At 35.4% G+C, this 22564-nt stretch overlaps 1 protein-coding gene across 4 annotated transcripts in view; it reads left to right on the top strand.

Annotated features, from left to right (window-relative positions):
• LOC134755650 (uncharacterized) overlaps window positions 1-22564 on the top strand; it is a 276948-nt gene that overhangs the window by 119899 nt on the left and 134485 nt on the right. The window lies entirely within an intron of this gene.

The raw sequence follows: 22564 nt of genomic DNA, 5'->3' as shown, positions 1-22564 counted from the left end.
GCTGTTTTTATGTTTAGTTTGAAGCCGGAACTAAGTCTTTGTGTTTGACTACAACTGATTGCTTAGTGACGGCGGCAAACGTAAGAAAAGTTGGATTTAACCCCTGTAGCGCCCCAGTTTCACAGTAGTATGGAACTCCTATACTAGCTCCACGGGTTAATATGCCTTTATATAATGCTGTGACAAATGAGGCTAAATTACATTTGTACCTTTTTTAGATAAAACCTTATTTTTTCTTTGATAATAGTATTTTTTAACAATTGTCAAGTCTGACATAACTTGGACGTATCGGCAATATTTTTGTGTGCTCTTTAGTTTGTCATGCAAGAAATATCATCCTTTTAAAGCATCATATTACAACATTTAGAATGATAAAGAAATCAAGAAAGGCTCAATTCGAGTGTAACTGGCATTGTTTCTGTTGCTTCTAGGGGCCTAGCTTAGACGTCAATCGTACATTATCAATCGCCAAACGAAAAGAAAATCTATCGGGATGGCAGATGCTACGGAAAATCGCGTGACTATTTCCATACATTATTTAATTTTCGACCGTCTTTTTCTATCACGATTATCTTGAATAGGCCCCCTGACCCCTCAAATGCATCAATAGTCTAGTAGTTTGACAAACCTGTCTGCGTTAAGGTAAGTAGCTGTTACCTCCATCACTAGAGACGTCGCTCTAGGCGCGCGCGCATTGGAAATTTATTAGAAACAGCATTTGCGATGAAAGGACCCCGGCCCCTTGTGAAAATGAATTGTAGAAAGTGAGTGTGAAGGTAGCTGAATTATTTATACGAATGAAAAAACTGTGAGAGTTGATCGATTATAAATCGTTCTAATAGTTTTCTTTAAAAAACTTGTTACAGAGAGGAGTTTTTCTAAGAAAGTGAAAATAATATATTGCAGACTAGCATTGATTTCATACGTATACTTTTGATTTATTTTATAGCCTATGCCGTGTTCCAATGCTGGGCAAAATACTTTTTTTCGTCACTTTTCAAATAAAGTAGGTATAGAATAAAATATTACTTTGTTATGGAGTTATTCATTAACGTCTTTTAACTTTTATAAGCCGCAATCGTTTGTCCCTATCGGCCATTTTGGAATTTGTATTTGATAGAAAAAGACAAAATTTTACTAAACTTTATAAATAAGGGGATTAGTCGGTAATCTTTCAAAACAACGTCAACAAAAGCTAACTAAACTTCCCAAGCAACCTATTATTATGCTAAAACATAACCGAGTAAGTCACATACAATACAAATGACGGACGTACAGTAAACTGTCCTTCGCCTAAGCGTGTAATCATGTGAACATTAATCACTACCTATATATCATTTACTCAGCTATGTTTGCATTAACTTAATAACTATAAAAAGTCCCTATGCTACCGTAATAAGGGTATATGATCAGTAAAGTAATAATGTAATGTACGCGACATGGAAGTTAATGGGATAATTATCTTGACAGTTAATTACTTATGTGCGTCCAGTTATGAATGAGATCACACTTTCGTCTTTATTAGATGTCTTGACTTGTTTAAGCGCCTTTTATTGCACAGTTGGCTTTGTAAATGTAACGGAAATATGGTTGACATTCTTTTGTTATTTACATGCTTTTAATATATGTATATATTGCAAGAGCTATTTATTTAAATTGCATGAGCATAAAGAAGAAAAGAGTTAATATTTTATTATTTAATCTAAATATGTATGATTAAGGTATAAGGTTTTTGTATTGACATATGAAAGGTACGCGGAAAGAACATATCTAGTCACTTTTCATCTCAAAATTTAGAGCTCCTTATGAACTATTATTTACCTATATATCTTTTGCTACCATTGTATAATATTTTTTTAGTTAAAAAAGACATGGTCACGGAATTACCATATATTTTGACATGGTTCCAAATTTTAAAACCGCGATTACTCAAAATGTTACTAAAGTGACTAGACATGTTCTTTCCGTGTACCCTTCATATTTAGTGCCAGATATACCGTTTTTACCGTTTTTTGGGAGAGGATAGTGCGGCCAAGAGAGCTTATCTGGGGCGACCAACTGGGAGACGTCCGGTCGGAAGGCCTAGGTACCGGTGGATCGATGAGGTCCAGAAGGACCTATCTGACATCCAGGCGGCTGAATGGCGTCGGATCGCACAGGATAGGAACGAATGGCGAAACCTAGTATCGGAGGCCAAGATCCACTTCGGGTCGCTAAGCCAGCGAAGTAAGTAAGTAAGTATACCGTTTGTAGAGTTTGTTTACATAGCCGCTGTAATCGAGATGTGCTTTTTAAAATTAAGTTTCACGTCTAGAGTAACTAATCTCAAAAAAATCCGCTTTAAATCAAACATCTTGATATCAAAACGCAAATAAATTTTCTATATCACTTGACTATCTCGTGTCTGGAATGTGAGGTATCTGTCTCAAGGCGGCCGTGTGCGGTATAACAGTGCATCAGGGCACGGCGCGGCTGTTTTGCAACTGCTATTATTGCTAGACGAATTCCTGACGAATACCCTTCGTAATTATTTCTTGATTAGCTTTTGCCCGCGACTTCGTCTGCGTGGACTTAGTAACCCCAGCTAGAGTAAGAATAGCGCCTGGAGAAAGTCTTATAGCAATTATTCAATTTGAGCATATTATGCACACAAATTAGCAGACACTTCATTAATTATCTCAATTCCACCCCGCTTTTTACTTTCTTAAGGGATGATTTTCGGGATAAAAACTATCCTATGTCCTTCTCAGGGACTCAACCTATGCCAAATTTTATCTAAATCGATTCAGCGGTTTAAGCGTGAAGAGGGAACACACAGACAGACAGACAGAGACTTTCGCATTTATAATACTAGTATGGATTTTCGATTAGTGTGATTTGTCAACAGTACTCGTCTCAATCACTATGTCGCTGATTTTTATTACGTATGGCGATAATTTCTCTGAAACCGAAACTTCGCTGAACATCTACCTGTTATTGGGGTCAAATCGATAGTTTTTAAGGTTTCTCTAACACGTTACTGGCCTTCGTTTGATCTATACTGAATACGACAACCTGTAGATTCGCTACTAGTAGAAAGTGTGTGTTTTATTTTTCATATTTCAAGATAAGTATGAATTATTAAAATACAAAGATTAGTTATAATTTATAATGTATAACTTATAAATCGCCATAGATTAAGTTGTATTATAGGAACTGTCAACATTTCCAAATTTGTATTTATTTTCTAATCTTAACTTTATGTATTTAGATGTTTTTAATTTTTTTTTTAATTATATCAACAACTTGCTTCATATTTTGAACTTTACCAACGAGAAAAACAACTTTGTCTTCAGTTTCGTTAAAATGCAGAAACTTTCAGAATATTTCATTTTTTGGTAAAACTCACAAATGTTATATTTTAAACGGACTTTTTCTAAAAATTATACATAATTCGGCGAACAATTCAAAGACCTTTGAGGTAAAACCTTAACCCTCAAATTAATTTTATCGTCTCGTCTTCGCCATACATTTCAACCGCAAACTAGACGCAAGATTTAGCGATAAATAACCTCAAAAACAGTTGCAAAAGGATTTATATACAATAAATTACAACAGCACTTATGTTCCTTATGAACTGAACATTATCGTGTCCATAATTGTGATTCTACACAACAAGGATAACGGCAATTTGCAAGCCACGAAATCTGATCCGATGGGGGAAGATAAGACACGCGGTATGTCACGGTAGCGCCGTTACTTCGATGTCACATAAACATGGTGAAATGGGGTCTTGGGGATCACTGTATTCCTTGTTGCAGCTGTTAATTTATGTGCTTTATCTGTCTTTAAAGTTATAATATCTGCCTTTTCAACGGTGTAGATCAAAATAAGCCTTAATTTGCCAACCACTTTTAACATCTTTTGTTTTTCGTACCTACTTATTACCCCAAGAACAAATTAAATTATTTTCTATGAAAATATTTTAATTTGTTTTTTTTTTAAGTAGACACTACTATTTAAACTATAAACTGAAATAAATGTCATATTCGAAGGAAAAAATGACCAAAGCCTCCAGTGTTCAGAGCTGGAATCCAACCACCGTCCCCCGTTTACCGGCTTTGGTAATTTTTTTCCTTCGTATATGACATTTATTTCAGTTTACTTATTACCCATCTTCTTCGTAATCTCTTACATTTAGTTTATTTTGCTTTCCTTCTACCTATCCTCGAAGATTACTTAAGATTTCGTAATATAACTATTTGACTGAGTTGCCATATAAATTTTTCCTGTAAACATTTTTTTTCATTTGTGTGCGGCTCCAAATTGCTAATGAACAGTGGCATAACGTAGCTGCACAAATACGCACGCGCGCTGTAAGATTTCGTAAAAGTTGGTGTTTATTTGTCACATTAAACATTATGACAAAATTAATGTAGGTATCATTTTTTTTATACTACGTCGGTGGCAAACAAGCATACGGCCCGCCTGATGTTAAGCAGTCTCCGTAGCCTATGTACGCCTGCAACTCCAGAGGAGTTACATGCGCGCTGCCGACCCTAACACTCCTCTCCCTCGAGCTCTGGCAACCTTACTCACCGGCAGAAACACAACACTATTAGTAGGGTCTAGTGTTATTTGGCTGCGGTTTTCTGTAAGGTGGAGGTACCTCCCCAGTTGGGGTCTGGTCTAGATCTGGAATGACATCCGCTGTCCTGTGCCCTACCACACAAAGCGAGTTGTCATTCGCAGTGCCCATACCTCTCTTTTGGACATAGTTTAAGGACATACCCGGGTCCGGACGTAGTTTATGGACATACCGGGGTCCATTATGGACATACCCGGATAATACTGTACGCTATTGAAATTATGCCAATATGCCTTTTGATGCCCTTGACAAATTTTGTCAACATTCTCTAGGTGATATATTGAACATATTGAAATCTTGGCTAAAAATATAATATTGGCAACATTACACTAGGCCGTTTTCTACGAAGGTCGGAATTTTACAAGTAATATCGGAATTTGTTGTTCCGATGACCGGTTTTAGATTTTAACTGTGATTCAAGATGGCGAAACTATACCGAAACTCGCAACTAGCTCTAACGGAAGTGTTGTAAGAAAGGTTTCGTTAATTTTCGAAATATTTTTTGCAATTTAAAATACGCATGTTAGACACTCTTGTTCACTTAAGGGGCCCACTGACTATCAGTCCGCCGGACGATATCGGCCTGTCAGTTGTTCGGAACTGTCAAATTTTTGTTCTAACTGACAGGCCGATATCGTCCGGCGGACTGATAGTCAGTGGGCCTCTTTAGATGTTCCATTTCTAATGTAATGTTTTTGTCTAGTCCTAGACAAGACGTTCCCTACGTCTTGAAAACTCTGTCATATCAAAATTGTGAAATAACCACAATAATATGAAATTTATTATTACATTATTTATAATATTTGTTATTATAAAAATAGATCTTTTGAATTTTCATTTTTAATTAAAAAAAAAACAATATTTGATTAACCTACATACTTTATCAAATTATCTATCGATCTTAACTAAATCTACTGGCTTACCTACGTCAATCGCATAGTCAAGATAAAAATATATCTGTGTCTGTAAATTAGTATTATATCACATGATAAACTTAAATAATGTACCTTCTCATAAATATTGTGACGATGCGCCGGTGATATATGTGCGGGAGCCCCGTTACCGAAGAAGACCGCTACACGTCTTTATAGTTTTGCGTCCTTGTTAGACTTAAGTCAAAAGCGAAGGACAGTTGCATTTCGTTAGGTTAAAACAGAATCAGTCACAACTATTCTCTTAAAGAATCTGTATGTACTAAGAAAAGGTTTGAAGAGAGCTTGGAGTCCGCTTGGCAACTCATCTCATGACTTGGCGTAGGGACTAGTTTTTATGAAAGCGACTGCCATCTGACCTTTCAATCCACAGGGTAAACTAGGTCTTATCGGGATTAGGGATGTTTTCCTTCACCGAAAGTGACTGGCAAATATCAAATGATAGTTCCTATGATATTGAAAGTTAGTCATATAATAAAATTAAAATATCATCATAGGTTCAGCACAGACATTTATTTCCGGCAAACCACATTTCTCTTAATTACCTCATCTATATCGCTCGATCCGCAACCGATATCTCAAGTATTAAATCTTAGATCCTGAACTAACTGCTGATGTCGTTACAAACCAATCAATAACCTATTTAGAACCTGCTCATGTTTCCAGTGACAGACGCAATTTTTGGAAATTAGTCTCCGTCTAAGGTTGACGGCAGTAAGTCGTCGACCAAGTGTTTGGTTAAATTAAATATTTATATTTGTTTTCAAACAGTACAATGGAACACTTTGGAATTGTGTATAGGTGAGTGATAAACTGATTGTTTAGCTGTATTATTATAATATTGGCTATAAGATTCAAGTCTAGTGACACCTCTTTGCAACAGTATTGCTGATGAGCCATCACTCAAGCACAAATAAGTTATTCTTAGTAAGTTTTAGTTGCTCTTGAGATCTCTTAACCGGAGTATCACGAGAAAAATCCGAGTGCATCATCGGACGCTTAAGAGGTCCACTGATTACCAGTCCGCCGGACGATATCGGTCTGTCAGTTGTTCGGAACTGTCCAATTTTTGTTCTCACTGACAGGCTGATATCGTCCGGCGGACTGATAATCAGTGGGCCCCTTTACAGTCATTTGTACAGATTTTTGACAGTTGTCTTGCAAGTTTCAGCGTTTTTAGTATTTGGGGGCATTTTTTGTTGACTTCGTGGGTCAATATTGTATGCTTAAACTCGTTCGCGTCTTTCGTGTTAAACCCAAGGAAATCTAAAGCCAATTTGGATGGTGAACACTTACAGGCGGGATACCTTTTCCAAAGTCATTAACTTTTATTGTGTTGTCCACCGAAAGTAAACTTTTTGTATAATACATATTTGACCTCCACAAACCGCCGCGTTCCGCTCGACACTTGCGCCACTTATACGCCTTGCATCTAAGATTAAGACGGCTATGCCATTTGTGGTAACTAACAGACCGGACTACACTTAGCTCGGTTACATGATACTTTGCCCGCATTTTAGTTCTGTGAAGATTGAGATTAAAGTCCTAGATGAGGCCGCATTTTGCTGTTATATCCGAGCATAGAGCGCACGCTTCGTTTCTGTTCTAAAACTCTCGTTATTGGATTGAAAGCACAGATATTATGTACTATAGTTTATTAGATGTGTCTTATTCTTTTTATATTTTTATTTTTATTTGTCATTTCCTGGAATAATGTTACAAATGTACGGAAAATAATGTGCGGCCAGCCTGCTAGGCAGACTGCCTGCTGGCGGCGAGTTAGAGGGTGTGTTTTGTTTGTAGGGTTTTTTATTGTATAATTTTGGAGTAAGTATTAACGAAGCCTGTTGCAGATTATATTGCTGTAATGTTTTGTGACGAAGCCTGTAGCTGATTGTGAGTTTGTGTTCACCTGACGAAGCCTGCGTTGCGTTGCGGATATAAAATTACGAAAAAGTAATTCAAAATCCCAATTCGTGTCGTAAAAGTCTCGCTTTCGTCCGTTCCGTCTTTTTCTCCACTTGTTTTAAATTGCGTACTATCCACACTTTTATCGTCTTCTTAAATATGTATTCTGAATTTCTCAAACGTATCTTCATTATCTATAAGCATGTCTTCAGTTTTATTGCAAATTAACTGCGTGGCTTGTTTGATTATCCAACTCCATCAATCATACTTACACTAAATCTGAGCAAAATAAATCTTACTCATTTTGTACCTCTTCTACATTACGATTTCTTGACAGAACAATGTGCAAAGCTAATCAACTGAGGTAACAATTGCTACCAAATGGAGTACTCTCTACCAAACTAAATCTACCGAAATTACTATTAGGTACTTAATAGTAACTTTGGTAGATTTAGTTTACACAACCTTTCACCTTTTCAGATATATCTTTAGAAATGACCACAACACCAGGATGATTATGTTATAATATGTATTATACCAGTTTTAATTTATGATGTTTTACCACCTCTAAAGTATAAAAAATTAAAATATGACTGGACGATAAGAGCCAAGCAAATAAGTTAAGTTCAAGGTTGAAATGTCGCTAATTTTATATATAGACATTCTTTTATACGAACGACAATTAGTAAATGTCATGGACCGAATGTATACCTACAAGTATCATCTTCTTTCGTGCATATTTCATCACAAGTCACACAGGCCAATTCGAACGTACACTGATATCAGAATAATAAATAATAATAAATAAATTAATTAATATTAATATTATATTATATTATATTATATATTAGTGTTGCTGATTTGCATTTGTAGCCACCTGACGAAGCCTGCGTTGAAAAAAAAATAAAAAAAAAAATATTATAGGACTATCTTACACAGATTGAATAAGTCCCACGGTAAGCTCAAGGAGACTTGTGTTATGGGTATTCAGACAACGATATATATAATATATAAATACTTAAATACATAGAAAACACCCATGACTCAGGAACAAAATCTGTGCTCATCACACAAATAAATGCCCTCACCGGGATTCGAACCCAGGACCATCGGCTTCACAGACAGGGTCACCACCCACTAGGCCAGACCGGTCGTCAGCAGAATGACAACTAATTAATTCAATTATCGTGTATTTCGTTCGTGCTTGTATATTTATTGGCGCGGGTGAGACGCATACTATAACTAAATATATAACAAAATTCACATATCATTCATAATCATTCATCACAAAATGTTTACAACATTGTATCATAGAGTAACTTATACTAGAGCGGTACTGTCATATAGTAAATTTTGTAACCCCAGTAAATTCACTGCCATCTGTCGACACACTTTAAAACTAAAAATGAAGATTTATAAAAGTACGATAAAATGTATTTAAATATGAATAAATGATTTTTTTTATTTGCATTAATTATTTTTATGATTTTGACCCATGTTCTTTCACTGATATGCGTTAAAATTGTTAAATAACAAACGAAACCGTCAACGCCATCTATACGACAGTTGGCCAAAGCTAGTAGCGCCCTCTGAACGAGAATCAAATTTTCTTGATTTTCGGGGCACGTTTTTTCCTTAGACTGTATCTATCTATTACGGAGTTATATCTATCTTTGATTGTATTGTTCCGTGAGCTAGTGCAACTTAGCTGAAACGTCGGAAAAAAAGGTAAAATAATGAAAATTAATCGCGTTAGACTAGGTAATGACATTAATTATTGTATTGTTTCACAATTATCATAATTAATTTTACGATCAAGCAAAATATCGTCATTATTATGATATCCTCATCCTTGAGTCTTTTTACTTTTACTACTTGATAATTTTAAAGATTTAATTACTTAATTTTTTGAGTTCGTTTGAGTTCCTTTGGGTACAAGGGTAAAAACGGGACCCTATTACTAAGACTCCGCTGTCCGTCCGTCTGTCACCAGGCTGTACCTCATGAACCGTGATAGCTAGACATTTGAAATTTTCACAGATGATGTATTTATGTTGCCGCTATAACAACAAATACTAAAAACAGAATATAATAAATATTTAAGTGGGGCTCCCATACAACAAATTTAATGTGATTTTTTTGCCGTTTTCTGCCTAATGGTATGGAATCCTTCGTGCGCGAGCCCGACTCACACTTGGCCGGTTTTTATATTGTCGTGTGTCTAGTTTAAAACCTGTCATTACACTTTTATTATAATAATTTTAAATTTATTGCCACCGTTTTATTATTTATGTTGATTGGCTGACAACTTTTAATTAAGTAGTTAATTTTATGACTCATCTTGTCCCGTGTATCTTTTTTAATGTCTTTGTTAAGTTAATCGTTGTTTCTAAGATTATTAGCATTTTACATTCAACTTATTTAGAAATAATATCCATAATAAGCCGAAATTAAATCTGCCTTATGTATTTTAATTTCACTGTATATTATGGTATATATACATACAAGACGAACTATTTCATAATGAAGAAATTAAGTTTTTGACCGTTAAAAATGTATTCATGTTTTCGTGACAAACAAAGGGCCGTAGCTATAGTTATTATATCAAATCACGTATAAATATTTTATTTTAATATCTAGAGAGAACATTTTGAAATTTGTAGAGAAGACGTCCGTTAGAACTACATTACGAAATGCCATATTTAAAATTCAGTAGAAATATTCTAAGGCATTCTTCAGCTTGTTTCAAAGTCAAATGACGATCTGTAATGTTTCTAATACATCTTCTATAACAGTACACATGTCCCGACCTTGAACAAATGTATGTCATATGTTCAAGTATTAAGGTTTAAATTTGAATAACCCAAAATCGATACTTAGTCCTTTTTGTATTTTGAAAGAGGCATTTCTTTTGATGATTGGTCGCGTTCCATTTGTGACAACATGTTTTTGTTGAACGAATGTTTCGAAATTTGAAATGTATTTTCGCAAGACCTTGGAAATATGGTTTGTTTTGAACCGTTGCAACAAATATTGTTAAGATATTTCCCAAGTTTTTGAGTGAGTATTATTCTAAGCTTCTAGCTGAACATATTTACTTAAGCAATATTTTTTTTGTCAAGATTACATGAATGGTAACTGAGAATTTGAATACATTACGATTTTTTTAGAGTCGCTCTAACTATATAATATCCTATCAATCAAGATAAGTATGCCTCTAGCTGACTAGGAAACAAATCAAATTATTATGGTTCCGTACCCAAAGGGTAAAAACGGGACCCTATTACTAAGACTCCGCTGTCCGTCTGTCCTTCTGTCCGTCTGTCTGTCACCAGGCAATCTCATGAACCGTGATAGCTAGACAGTTGAAATTTTCACAGATGATGTATTTCTGTTGCCGCTATAACAACAAATACTAAAAAGTACGGAACCCTCGGTGCGCGAGTCCGACTCGCACTTGGCCGGTTTTTTTTCCGATTATACCAGTTTATGACCACCTATTCAAATTTAAACCAAATACAATTATATAACACTTTAAACTCTCGCGTTTTGTACACATAATTAATGTTATTACCGGGTCTAAAGCGATTAAATTTCATTATTTTACCTTTTTCCGACGTTTCAACTAGTTTGCTCTAGCTGTGGTCGCGGAAGACCACAAATCGAAATTGAAATTTAATCGCGTAGACCCGGTAATGACATTAATTATAAATACAATTATGTTCTAATTTAAACTGAGACATTGGCTACACAGTCAAGCATTAGCAATATCTTTATTGTAGTAGGAATATAGATTGTCACTTGTCATAACGCATGTTACATTTCTCTTTCTACACCCAATATAACAAACATTACGCATATAATAGCCAGAAAACAATGAGGTAGATGACAGCTTTTAAACCAAATACAATTATGTTCTAATTTAAAGTGAGACATTGCCTACACAGTCAAGCATTAGCAAAATCTTTATTGTAGTAGGAATATAGCTTGTCACGTGTCAAAACGCACTTTACATTTCTCTTTCTACACCCAATATAACAAACATTACGCATATAATAGCCAGAAAACAATAAGGTAGATGACAGCTTTTTTAACCAAATACGTATGTTCTAATTTAAAGTGAGACATTGCCTACACAGTCAAGCATTAGCAAAATCTTTATTGTAGTAGGAATATAGCTTGTCACTTGTCAAAACGCACTTTACATTTCTCTTTCTACACCCAATATAACAAACATTACGCATATAATAGCCAGAAAACAATAAGGTAGATGACAGCTTTTTTAACCAAATACGTATGTTCTAATTTAAAGTGAGACATTGCCTACACAGTCAAGCATTAGCAAAATCTTTATTGTAGTAGGAATATAGCTTGTCACTTGTCAAAACGCACTTTACATTTCTCTTTCTACACCCAATATAACAAACATTACGCATATAATAGCCAGAAAACAATAAGGTAGATGACAGCTTTTTTAACCAAATACGTATGTTCTAATTTAAAGTGAGACATTGCCTACACAGTCAAGCATTAGCAAAATCTTTATTGTAGTAGGAATATAGCTTGTCACTTGTCATAACGCATGTTACATTTCTCTTTCTACACCCAATATAACAAACATTACGCATATAATAGCCAGAAAACAATAAGGTAGATGGCAGCTTTTAAACCAAATACAATTATGTATTTAAAGTGAGACATTGCTTACACAGTCAAGCATTAGCAAAATCTTTATACATACATACATACATACATATAATCACGCCTATTTCCCGGAGGGGTAGGCAGAGGCCACGGATTTCCACTTGCTACGATCCTGACATACCTCTTTCGCTTCCTTCACTTTCATAACATAAAAAAAAAACTTTACTGTAGTAGGAATATAGCTTGTCACTTGTCAAAACGCATGTTACATTTCTCTTTCTACACCCAATATAACAAACATTACGCATATAATAGCCAGAAAACAATAAGGTAGATGACAGCTTTTAAACCAAACACAATTATGTTCTAATTTAAAGTGAGACATTGCCTACATAGTCAAGCATTAGCAAAATCTTTATTGTAGTAGGAATATAGCTTGTCACTTGTCAAAACGCACTTTACATTTCTCTTTCTACACCCAATATAACAAACATTACGCATATAATAGCCAGAAAACAATAAGGTAGATGACAGCTTTTTTAACCAAATACGTATGTTCTAATTTAAAGTGAGACATTGCCTACACAGTCAAGCATTAGCAAAATCTTTATTGTAGTAGGAATATAGCTTGTCACTTGTCAAAACGCACTTTACATTTCTCTTTCTACACCCAATATAACAAACATTACGCATATAATAGCCAGAAAACAATAAGGTAGATGACAGCTTTTTTAACCAAATACGTATGTTCTAATTTAAAGTGAGACATTGCCTACACAGTCAAGCATTAGCAAAATCTTTATTGTAGTAGGAATATAGCTTGTCACTTGTCATAACGCATGTTACATTTCTCTTTCTACACCCAATATAACAAACATTACGCATATAATAGCCAGAAAACAATAAGGTAGATGGCAGCTTTTAAACCAAATACAATTATGTATTTAAAGTGAGACATTGCTTACACAGTCAAGCATTAGCAAAATCTTTATACATACATACATACATACATATAATCACGCCTATTTCCCGGAGGGGTAGGCAGAGGCCACGGATTTCCACTTGCTACGATCCTGACATACCTCTTTCGCTTCCTTCACTTTCATAACATAAAAAAAAAACTTTACTGTAGTAGGAATATAGCTTGTCACTTGTCAAAACGCATGTTACATTTCTCTTTCTACACCCAATATAACAAACATTACGCATATAATAGCCAGAAAACAATAAGGTAGATGACAGCTTTTAAACCAAACACAATTATGTTCTAATTTAAAGTGAGACATTGCCTACACAGTCAAGCATTAGCAAAATCTTTATTGTAGTAGGAATATAGCTTGTCACTTGTCAAAACGCACTTTACATTTCTCTTTCTACACCCAATATAACAAACATTACGCATATAATAGCCAGAAAACAATAAGGTAGATGACAGCTTTTTTAACCAAATACGTATGTTCTAATTTAAAGTGAGACATTGCCTACACAGTCAAGCATTAGCAAAATCTTTATTGTAGTAGGAATATAGCTTGTCACTTGTCAAAACGCACTTTACATTTCTCTTTCTACACCCAATATAACAAACATTACGCATATAATAGCCAGAAAACAATAAGGTAGATGACAGCTTTTAAACCAAATACAATTATGTATTTAAAGTGAGACATTGCTTACACAGTCAAGCATTAGCAAAATCTTTATACATACATACATACATACATATAATCACGCCTATTTCCCGGAGGGGTAGGCAGAGGCCACGGATTTCCACTTGCTACGATCCTGACATACCTCTTTCGCTTCCTTCACTTTCATAACATAAAAAAAAAACTTTACTGTAGTAGGAATATAGCTTGTCACTTGTCAAAACGCATGTTACATTTCTCTTTCTACACCCAATATAACAAACAATAAGGTAGATGACAGCTTTTAAACCAAACACAATTATGTTCTAATTTAAAGTGAGACATTGCCTACACAGTCAAGCATTAGCAAAATCTTTATTGTAGTAGGAATATAGCTTGTCACTTGTCAAAACGCACTTTACATTTCTCTTTCTACACCCAATATAACAAACATTACGCATATAATAGCCAGAAAACAATAAGGTAGATGACAGCTTTTTTAACCAAATACGTATGTTCTAATTTAAAGTGAGACATTGCCTACACAGTCAAGCATTAGCAAAATCTTTATTGTAGTAGGAATATAGCTTGTCACGTGTCAAAACGCACTTTACATTTCTCTTTCTACACCCAATATAACAAACATTACGCATATAATAGCCAGAAAACAATAAGGTAGATGACAGTTTTTTTAACCAAATACGTATGTTCTAATTTAAAGTGAGACATTGCCTACACAGTCAAGCATTAGCAAAATCTTTATTGTAGTAGGAATATAGCTTGTCACTTGTCAAAACGCACTTTACATTTCTCTTTCTACACCCAATATAACAAACATTACGCATATAATAGCCAGAAAACAATAAGGTAGATGACAGCTTTTTTAACCAAATACGTATGTTCTAATTTAAAGTGAGACATTGCCTACACAGTCAAGCATTAGCAAAATCTTTATTGTAGTAGGAATATAGCTTGTCACTTGTCATAACGCATGTTACATTTCTCTTTCTACACCCAATATAACAAACATTACGCATATAATAGCCAGAAAACAATAAGGTAGATGGCAGCTTTTAAACCAAATACAATTATGTATTTAAAGTGAGACATTGCTTACACAGTCAAGCATTAGCAAAATCTTTATACATACATACATACATACATATAATCACGCCTATTTCCCGGAGGGGTAGGCAGAGGCCACGGATTTCCACTTGCTACGATCCTGACATACCTCTTTCGCTTCCTTCACTTTCATAACATAAAAAAAAAACTTTACTGTAGTAGGAATATAGCTTGTCACTTGTCAAAACGCATGTTACATTTCTCTTTCTACACCCAATATAACAAACATTACGCATATAATAGCCAGAAAACAATAAGGTAGATGACAGCTTTTAAACCAAACACAATTATGTTCTAATTTAAAGTGAGACATTGCCTACATAGTCAAGCATTAGCAAAATCTTTATTGTAGTAGGAATATAGCTTGTCACTTGTCATAACGCATGTTACATTTCTCTTTCTACACCCAATATAACAAACATTACGCATATAATAGCCAGAAAACAATAAGGTAGATGACAGCTTTTAAACCAAACACAATTATGTTCTAATTTAAAGTGAGACATTGCCTACACAGTCAAGCATTAGCAAAATCTTTATTGTAGTAGGAATATAGCTTGTCACTTGTCAAAACCCATGTTACATTTCTGTTTCTACACCCAATATAACAAACATTTCGCATATAATAGCCAGAAAACAATAAGGTAGATGACAGCTTTTAAACCAAACACAATTATGTTCTAATTTAAAGTGAGACATTGCCTACACAGTCAAGCATTAGCAAAATCTTTATTGTAGTAGGAATATAGCTTGTCACTTGTCATAACGCATGTTACATTTCTCTTTCTACACCCAATATAACAAACATTACGCATATAATAGCCAGAAAACAATAAGGTAGATGACAGCTTTTAAACCAAACACAATTATGTTCTAATTTAAAGTGAGACATTGCCTACACAGTCAAGCATTAGCAAAATCTTTATTGTAGTAGGAATATAGCTTGTCACTTGTCATAACGCATGTTACATTTCTCTTTCTACACCCAATATAACAAACATTTCGCATATAATAGCCAGAAAACAATAAGGTAGATGACAGCTTTTAAACCAAACACAATTATGTTCTAATTTAAAGTGAGACATTGCCTACACAGTCAAGCATTAGCAAAATCTTTACTGTAGTAGGAATATAGCTTATCACTTGTCATAACGCATGTTACATTTCTCTTTCTACACCCAATATAACAAACATTACGCATATAATAGCCAGAAAACAATAAGGTAGATGACAGCTTTTAAACCAAACACAATTATGTTCTAATTTAAAGTGAGACATTGCCTACACAGTCAAGCATTAGCAATATCTTTATTGTAGTAGGAATATAGCTTGTCACGTGTCAAAACGCATGTTACATTTCTCTTTCTACACCCAATATAACAAACATGCTTGCCAACATTACGCATATAATAGCCAGAAAACAATAAGATTGATGACAGCTTATATGACTGCTATGGGAGTATAATGGTGTGCTGGTTCCATTTGGCAAGTCTGATCCGCCCATTGGCGTAGAACATGGTCGAGAACGTCAATCTGAAGAAGTTGACAAGGAAGCAAAACTACTATCGCTGACGTGACTTAGTCCATTTGTTAATCTTTTGAGTCACAGTAGCGGCGATTAATCTATCATATTTATAAGACACATTTTCATAAGTTTTTTTAACTACCATGCTGCCTTGTTGGTAAGAAGTTATTTATTTGAGCGTTTCTTTTTTTTGCCTTTTTTATGTGACCTTTTTTGCCACTTTTGTATTATTTCTACTCATAATCACGAGCTCTTTCTATCCTAATGGGATAAAAAATGTCCCAAGGTTTTTTCTTCGTATATTTTGTATGGCGGTAACAAAAAGGAAAGTATGAAAAAGGTATGGAAATTTTGGGACACTTTTTTCTCCTATAGGGATGAAAAGGGCTCGTGATCCTGAGTAGGAATAACACAAAAGTGGCAAAAAGGTCACGTAAAAAAATGACAAAAAAAAGAAACGCTCATTTTACCTTATCTTTTAACATATTTCTATATGTCTCTGTCCATCCCTTTTCACCGAACCGGGTTCATGTCGTATTCGTTCACTGTGCAGGTGGCGCGCCTTTGGAACGGACTTCCTTTTAACATAAAAAATGCGCCAAATAAGTTCGCGTTCAAAAAATCCTTACGTGCTTTCTATGCTAGCGGAAAGAAAGTTTCTTAGTGTATTTTTATTAGTTTCATAATGAGTCTCGTCGTTATTTATATATATATTATATATGTATATTATATTTGTATATATATGTGATTATATGTTATTTTTATTTTATTTTTGCTGTTGTATTTGTAGCACCGCCCACAATTTCTCTGCTTAGCCTTAAGGTTGACTGGTAGAGAATGCCTTATGGCATTAAGTCCGCCTTTTGTACTGTAAGGTTTTCTTTTGTGCAATAAAGATTAAATAAATAAATAAATAAATAAATATTTACTGAGAACATTCATTACTACTGAGACAATAGGATTCTAGATATGTAGTGAAAGATTCCGTATCAGTTTTAATTGTCAACTGACTGAACTGGCCAATTGTTTAAGTACCTATTTTGTAATATGGAAAGCAGTTATATAACTAATTTATTCAACATCCCAAATTAGCAATGGCACAGTCCGGTATTATATTGTTGCAAACTACACTTCTAATCTTCGATCAAACATAAAAGTGTCACTTGCTATTAGCCAGACAAATATGGCCGCCATTGTGATTCAGTGGGCCGATTTTTGGGTTAGCGTGGGACGCATTGTAGACAAAACCGGCAGCAGGTTTGAAATCAATAGTGAATAAATACTGATTTGAATATCGGTTAGTATGTTGATTTAAATAAAATGGAACTACATAACTATTCGTATTATATTTGCAAGATGTCGCTTTCCAATTCAAAAGATAATATTATAAAGGTCACATTGCTAATGTAAGTATGTATTTTCAAAAAGGATATAATAAGATAGAGCGGTACTGTCATAGTAAATTTTGTAATCACTGTAAATTCGCTGCCATCTATGGACATACTTTAAAAAACTAAAAATGAAGATTTATAGAAATACGTTAAAATGTATTTAAATATGGATAAATGATTTTTTTATTTGCATTAATTATTTTTATATGATTTTGACCCATGTTCTTTCACTGATATGCGTTAAAATTATAAATAACAAACGAAACCGTCAACGCCCTCTATACGAGAGTAGGCCAAGACTAGTGGCGCCTGATCCTGATCGAGAATCAAATTTTCGTGATTTTCGAGGCACGTTTTTTCCTTAGACTGTATCCATTTATTACGGAGTTATATCTATCTTTGGTATTTTATATTATGAACTCGACTAAACTAAATTGTAACGTCATAAATTTCATAGCGTAACTTGGCAGCCCAAGAGTTATTTTAATACTAGCGACCCGAGCTTCGCACGGGAATCACTCTATCTATTAAAACCGCATCAAAATTCGTTGTGTAGTTTTAAAAGTCTAAGCATACATAGGGACAGACATCCATCCAGACAGCAGGAAGCGACTTTGTTTTATACTATGTAGTGACAAGTTAAAACATGTTCACTACGGCATAAACCCTTTCATAATATATCTCCACAACAACAAGCCATGCATTAGGGTAAACTCCCATTATTTGGTGACACGCCTAATTCGGTGATACAAGTTTTGAAGCATGACACCCAGGAAAGCTAGTGAATTAGGGCCTTTTAAATGGGCCTCACGGCAAAGTCGAAGAAGCCGTGGAGCCGTGAGGTCTCATTTCAATCAATCAATCTTTAAGTAGTATGGCTCCATCGGTACTGTCGATGATTTCGCCAACGTCAAAGTGGGATCCACGTGGGATCGAATTAATATTTCTAGATTTTCTTCAGCCAGTGTACGGTAAATAAAATTATGGGCCTCTAGGGCTCTAGCCAGACACGGTTAGAGGTAGAAATACCAAATGCTCTTAGAGAACGACGTTGTTCGGTAGTTCGTTGTTGTTGTCTCGTAAAACCGATAGCTGGATTTTACGAGAAGCACGTGGACTACCGGCCGTTGACTCCAAAATGGTGGTTAAACACGCTTTGAGATTAATTCTCCATTCACTGCACACTACCAAATTAGATTACTGAATAATAAAGCTATCGATATTACACTTTAAACAATATTAATGAACAAAATATAAAGAAATTAATCACGAGGCTACTATCAAGATGGCGTTCGAACCGGAAGTCCTCGAGGTCTCATTTAAAAGGCCCTAATTCACTAGCTTTCCTGGGTGTCATGCTTTAAAACTTGTATCACCGAATTGGGCGTGTCACCAAATAATGCGAGTTTAACCTACCTTCATCGAGTTTCCCGTCCATTCTTAACTAGATCATCGTTCCACCGGTCCGGTTGGGATGGTCAGATGATCACCCCACGCTCCTCTTTGTAAGTTTCAATTCATACGGATTTTATTTCGTATAGGTATTGTTAAGTACATTGGGAGATCTTACGTATATGAATACGGTTTAAAGTTTGGACAATGGTACACATGGTGGTTGGGGAGGTCAATCGTGTAATAATTGCCCTTGGTAGCCTTAAGCGATTTTCATTACAAACGTATGAAAAGCTAAGCACCTCAAGAGTGACTTTGACCGTAATTATTTAGGAATATTTGTAAACATGTTAATCATGCTACATTTAGTCGTTATTACCTTTTTAGCTCCGGGCTGTTAGTTAAAATGCCACGAGTCACGACAAATGAGGTCTTGTTAGTGAGGGGTTATGGCCGTGAATGTTAAAGGTACTGACTGCGGTTTAAGAGGAATTTCCTCCCGCGTACGCTTCGGCTGTGGAATGAGCTCCCTGCCGAGGTTTTCCCGAGGGGCTACAGTATGGGGTTCTTCAAAAAAGGAGTGTACAGGTTTTTAAAGGGTCGGCAACGCGCGTGTAATATCTCCGGTATTGCAGGCGTCCATAGGTTACGGTAACTGCTTACCATCAGGCAGGCCGTATGCTTGATTGCCACCGACGTGGTATAAAAAAAAACAGTCCGCCGTACGATATCGCCCTGTCAGTTGTTCGGAACTGTCAAACTGACAGGCCGATATCGTCCGGCGGACTGATAGTCAGTAGGCCCCTTTGGACTACTTAACGTTTAGCATACGTATTTTAAATTAGTTCTTAAAGTCCCAGCAAGCTCGGCCGAATTTCACCTTCCCATACAAACGGAGTTTTGTTCTTATTTTAAAACTACGTGTTGGATTGTAATGCAACTTTGCATATACAATGACATGAGGTATATCTAGTCCTGTAATTAGTATATAGAGCTCCATTTTATAAAACAAACGAAATAGGGCAAAATTAAGATTTGTATGCAAAACAAATTCGCTGTATTTTTTTAACTATGGTATCTGGGTTAGCGTTATATGGTATCCTTTCGGGCATTCCCGGCTCCGTTCGGCTCAGCATTGCTCCGAGCAATTATTAAGGTTGGCACAACTTAACGTCCCTTTGCGTGTACGACCACAGATAACATAATGACTTGAATTTTAACAACCCTAAATAGCTGAAAGGGATAGTACCACACATAAGAAAGGTACAGCATGATTCGTCTGTACGGTAATACTATTACTTGTTCTATGGTGGCTCGTTGAAGTCTTTTGTATCTGGGGACAATCGTCGAACGGATAGATAAAATGTATCGGGATGATAGATGGTACCTACGAAAAGTTACGTGACTACTTCCACACGTTATTTCATAAATCATTTGTGACGTTTTCAACCAAAAAATTGAAGCTATATGGAAATAGCGCCTTACTGACAAGCGACAATAAGTACCCTTTTGGTTGAAAATGGCACATTTATTTGCTTGAAAAGGGTACAGTTATAGATGTTCACGTCTGTTGTCCTCCTTATTCAGCTGTCCACAAAAAGCATGCAAACAATACAAATGAGCAAGAATCCATACTAATATTATAAATGCGAAAGTGTGTCTGTCTGTTACCTCGTCACGCTTAAACCGCTGAACCGATTTAGTTGAAAGGGTATAGTGTTTGTATGGGGCATCGGCCCCAGAAGCCAAATTGATTGCCGTTTTGCCAATTTATTAGCTCAGATGTAAGATGCTATTTAACAAAATATTAACCCTAAAACGCCGCTAGTTTTTGAGAAAATAATAAAAAATGAAAATTGGTTTTAATTTTTTTTATATAAACTACTGAACCGATTTTTTGTAACTTATACACATTATGTAAGAAATGTAGATGTATTATTAAGCTAGGCCTTCCTGATTTAGCCATAGCCTTCCTTCCGTACCGTTTTTGGGGAATGAATAAAATCGTTTTAGTTTAGTTAATTAATTTATATTTCCAACTCAATTTTCATAAATAGTTATCGTCCATCATTGTTCATCTTCCTCGCGTTATCCCGGCATTTTGCCACGGCTCATGGGAGCCTGGGGTCCGCTTGACAACTAATCCTAAGAATTGACGTAGGCACTAGTTTTTACGAAAACGACTGCCATCTAACCTTCCAACCCAGAGGGGGAACTACTTTGTTAGGATTAGTCCGGTTTCCTCACGATGTTTTCCTTCACCGAAAAGCGACTGGTAAATATCAAATGATATTTCGTACATAAGTTCCGAAAAACTCATTGGTACGAGCCGGGGTACGAGTCGCACGCTCTTACCGCTAGGCCACCAGCGCTTTTTTTTCTTTATTCTTTTTTTATCGTCCTACATTGTTAATATATTATTATTAATTAAATTGCAATTAAATATTTATCACTACACCTTATAAATGGAAGTCCCCCGCCGCGTCTGCCTGAATTAATGAACTCAAAAACGACTGAAAGAATTTTGATGCGGTATTTCACCTGTCTGCTTTTTTTTTGTTCAATGCCTGCACCTATCACTGTTTCTGTTTAGCCTGGTGGTTGACTGGTAGAGAATGCCTTTAGGCATTAAGTCCGCCATTTGTACTTTATTTGTTATATTGTGCAATAAAGTTTAAAATAAATTTAACTAGTCAATATGTATAAGCTCACTACTCACACTGCATAATAATAGATTCATCATCCACCTTATAAACATTCATTGTTATCCTATAACTCAAACACGTGGTGTACAAAATTAATTGACAATTCAAACCTTATCACAACAACATAAGATCCATGAGATAAAAGTTAGTACAGTAATAGCGGGATGCCTCCACGTGTCTAGAGAAAAAAGGCAAACCCGTTCCGCTAGGCTAGCGTAATGACTTGGGGCTGGCGGGAGCGAAGATGGGACGGGGAAGCGATATTCGATTTGAATAGTACAGCAAAGGTTTCGATACGAGTGCTTTTATGGTAATTAGTTTTTGTAGTATTTATGTAGATTTTCTACAGTAGTAGGGTAGGGTAGGAAACAGTGACTCGGAAAAAAATAGCCGGGTACAGTGGCTCACTCAACGTAATTTCAACATAGAGGCGTTATTGTGGCGACTGAACCCCTGTTCGAGCTGAGCCACTGTTTCCTACCCTACCCTGCTCTTGTTTTTTAATAAATATGATCATTTCAACTCTTTTGCTATTGTACTTATATTGATTTAACCATGGGAAATATGTACTTGTATGTACAGTACATAATTGTAACTTGTAAGTAAAGTATCTTTTAGTGTCATAAAATGTTTTGGTTTTCCTGTGGACACTTGGAATCATTTACTTATCTGAACTTGCTGCCTATAGTT

Source organism: Cydia strobilella, chromosome 3 (assembly GCF_947568885.1).
Source record: "Cydia strobilella chromosome 3, ilCydStro3.1, whole genome shotgun sequence".
Lineage (NCBI taxonomy): Eukaryota > Metazoa > Arthropoda > Insecta > Lepidoptera > Tortricidae > Cydia > Cydia strobilella.
Note: the sequence above shows the minus strand (reverse complement) of the source record. Positions and strands in the feature narration are given on the sequence as shown.